Genomic DNA, 4188 nt, shown 5'->3' on the forward strand with positions numbered 1-4188 from the left:
ATGTAATTATATATTGTTTTGTGATTAATCCATGTGTTTTAATTATGTTCAATTTGTAATAATGAAAATACATCCTGAATATCAGATATTTACATTATGATTCATAACAGTAGCAAAATTAGTTATGAAGTAGCAATGAAAATAATGTTATGGTTGGGGGTCAGCACAACCTGAGGAACTGTAGGAAAGGGTCGTGGCCTGAGTAGGAGGAGAACCCCTGCTCTAGGACAGAGTAGAACTGTCCTGTCAGTTTTCACAGGAATAAATCTTGATAGGAGGAGACTGACCCATCTTTCTTTGATGGCGCAGCTGGTAAGTTTGAACCACCAACCTTTCTCTTAGCAAATGAGTGCTTTAACCATCACAGGCCCCTAGGTGTATTTGTATCAAAACAAAAGAAAAACAAAACTCACTGCCCTCAAAGAGATTCTAATTCATTAGGACCGTATAGGGCAGAATGAGACTGCTCCATAGGGTTTCCAAGGGGATAAAGGTTTATGGAGCTCTGGTGTCATTGGTCTTCATTGCTGTCAGGTGCTGATGAGTTGGTCCTGACTAATACTGACCTTCTGTACAAAGGCCAAAACACTGCTCAGTCCTGGATCATCCTCACAGTTGCTATGCTTAAGCCCATTGATGCAGCCACTGTGACAATTCATCTCCTTGAAGTCTCTTCTTTTTGTAGTTCTTCCTCCTTACTAAGCATGATATCCTTTTCTGGGGAGTGATTTCTCCTGATGACATGTCCGCACTACATGAGATGAGATCTCACCAGCCTTGCTTCTAAGGAGCGTTCTGCCTTTACTTCTTCCAAGGTAGGTGGGCTTGCTCTTCTCACATGCCACAGTACTTTCAATTTTCTTTGCCCCCACCATAATTCAAAGTTATTAATTCTCCTTCAGTCTTCCTCATTTATGTGAGGTACCCTGGGGGCTCTGTGGGTTCATATTGGGCTGCTAACATCAAGGTCAACAGTTTGAAACCACAAGGTGCTCCACAGGAGAGACATGACCTTATACTTCTATACGTATTGCAGCCTCGGAGACTCACAGGGCAGTTCTACCATATCCTTTAGGGTCACTGCGAGTCAGCGTTGACTCCGTGGCTGTGAGTTTGGTTGGGTTGGTGAGGTGATAGAAATATTACGGATTGGGTCAGGTCCACTTTAGTCCACAAAGTGACATCCTTGTTATTCAAGGTTTTTCAAGACCTTAAAGAGGACTTGTGCAGCAGATTTTCCCAGTGAAATATATCAATTTCTTGACTGATGCTTCCATGAAGGTTAATTGTGAATCCAATTAAAATGAAATCCTGAAAACCTCAATCTTTTCTCCTTTTGTCATGATGTTACCTATTGGTCCAGTAGTGAGGATTTGGGTCTTCTTCACAATGAGTTGCAACTCCGAATGAAGACTGCAGTCTTAGATTGATCATCATCAAGTACCTACAGTCCTCCTTGCTTTTAGCACACATATCACCTAGAACTCAAAAGTTGTTAATGAGCCTTCCTCCAATCCTGATGCCACATTCTTCTTCATGTGGTCCAGATTCCCAGATTATTTGTTCAGCATACATAGTGAATATACACAGGCAAAGGTGACAACCTTAGCACACACTTGTCCTGATTTTGAAATGCACAGTATTCCCTTGATCTATTTGAACGACTGCCTCTTGCTTCACATACTGTTTCTACATGAGCATAATGAAGTGTTCAGAATTCCCATATCTCACGGTTATCCATGTCATCTGGCTTCTCATCATTTGATCTCTAGCTCTTCAAAATTGAGCCAATGTCCTGCCATCTTGACTGCTCATCCTGGGTGTACTTAACCTTTCCAGGTCACATCTAACATGACAAGTTAGGATTCATCAACCTTTGGAGCTCTTAACAGAAGTTAAAGGAAACCTCTCGCCTGACCTCTGACTGACTTGGAACTTGCATGTGTGTTTGTGCGTATACATAAATCTACATATATAAATACATATGTAGAATTATACTCTGGAAAACATTTATATTGTTGTGGTATAATTTTATGCACCTACCCATTCTATTCATCTTTCCTGTCTATTTTGTAGGCTATTATTTGATTTCAACAATATTATATGACGTGTATAATAATATAACTAACTCAGAGCAAGCTGCTCGATAGTCATCTAGTACAGTTGTTCTCAACCTGTGTGTTGAGACCCCTTTGGAGGGGTCAAATGACCCTTTCACAGGGGTTGCCTGATTCATGACAGTAGAAAAATTATGGTTAGGAAGTAGCAATAAAAATCATTTTATGGTTGGGGAGTCACCACAACATGAGGAACTGCATTAAAGGGCCGCAGCATTAGGAAGGTTGAGAACCAGTGGGGAAAATGCAGTACTATGAAAGCTCCACTCTGCCCAGCACAATTCCAGTTCCCCCTCACATGTACATTTGTATAATAGTATGTATGTATAATATCTCATGCATGGCATATGTGTAATGATATGAAAAAGAAGAAGGGCCTCAAGGAGACAGATTGACACAAGTTACAACATCAATGAACCCAGGTCCAGGAACCACTGTGAGGATGGCAGGGTTTCCTTCTGCTGTGCATAGGGCTGCTATGGATCAGACACAACTCGATGGGACCCACAGCAACAACATGATATGTATTATCCATAAATATGATAGCAACTCTATAAGACAAAGTAGACCTGCTTCCAAAACTTTAAATCTCTACAGAAACAGCCTCATCTTTCTCCCATGGAGAAGCTAGTGGCTTTGCACCACCCAGTATTACATCAAGAGTTAGAGATTGGAAAGTAATCTCATCTGTAAGAGTTACCTGTGGATTTGTTTAAATGTACATTCTGAATCAGAATATCTGGTTGTACATGTAAATTCGTAGTAGGCAGTTGAAATGAAGTGAACTGGTTTGAAGCACCAGTTCTAACCAACTGCCACCCAGTTATCTGTGTTTCCTTTTCTAAAAAAAAACAAACAAACACTTTTAGTGCTATCCTCTGTAGCACATACAGTACTTCTTGGTGGGGGGGTGTGGTGTCAGTTAGGCTCTTATTGGGGCCAGCCCTGTAGACCTTTCTGTTCATGAGTTGCTCCATGGGGTTACGTTGCCCTCAGGTTTGGCACACCGCAGTGGGGGCTGCATTCACACTCCCATCTCCTACAGGCTGGGGAGAGGGGCCAGCCTGCCATGCCCATACAAAAGCAAGCCAAGAAGGAAAAAGAAAGATCAAGGGACTAGATCCCATACTGGCACACCAAGGCCTAGGAATGGTGTCCTTGCATGGAGCTGCTAAGGCACAGAGAGGACTGTAGGGACAACAACAATGCAAGACATGATGTCCCCTCACTGGAGCATACCACCACAGAGGACAAAACTTGTCTGACCACCCCACAGTGCAGTTGAATCAAGAAGGCAACATAACAGACCAGTAGCAGGAGCAAAGCAAAGCCAGAAAACCTCTGAGGAGCCCCCCCAAATAGACTTCAGGCTAAGAGGGGCAGTTCCCAGAACCCACCAGAACCAGTGGGGAGATAGTCATAAAGAGCGGTGGACAGACCAGGAATTATCTATGCTTTTTCAGGGGGTAAGGGAGGCTAGTTTGCTGTCTTCTTTTTTCCAATCTTTTGTTTCCTTTTTGTTTTGTCTCCATTATTATTGTTTTGCCTCCCTTTATAAGAAAGGCATGGAAAACAAGCCAAAGGAGAAAGCAACAAGACCAATGGTTCTGGAGTCACTTGGGGAAGAAGGAGGCAGGGGAAAGGAGCAGTAAGCAAACAACACCATGGACAGGGGAACAACTAGGGAAATAAAAGCAGCAACAAGGAGGATGTAGCGATCCCAGTGGTGTTGGAGCAACAGCAATCTAGCTGAGAGGAATTACTAAGAAGCAGAAGAAGGGCAAGCATAATGGTGGGGCAGAAAGAAGGTAAAAGAAAATAGGAAAAATCTCGGAAACAAAGATATGTATAGAAGTATAAATATAGGTGTGCACTCATGTAAATATATTAATTCATAAAAATAGAGGTATTGGCTTATGTACAGATGTTTATATGGCAATACATTGAGGAAGTGGATGGACTGTAGTCCTCTGCTCAAACCCTCCCTCAACACAAGAACACTTGTTCTAACAACCTGGCATTCTGTGATGCTCACCCTCCTGGAATGATCACTGAAGACAAAATGAGTGCA

General features: G+C 42.3%; 1 pseudogene; it reads left to right on the top strand.

The window, feature by feature from the left end:
- Positions 1–300: 300 nt before the first annotated feature.
- The window catches only part of LOC101651328, a 5235-nt pseudogene continuing 1347 nt past the window's right edge, over positions 301–4188 (top strand).

Source organism: Echinops telfairi, unplaced genomic scaffold (assembly GCF_000313985.2).
Source record: "Echinops telfairi isolate 266 unplaced genomic scaffold, ASM31398v2 ScPeMD7_443;HRSCAF=831, whole genome shotgun sequence".
In the NCBI taxonomy this organism is placed as follows: domain Eukaryota; kingdom Metazoa; phylum Chordata; class Mammalia; order Afrosoricida; family Tenrecidae; genus Echinops; species Echinops telfairi.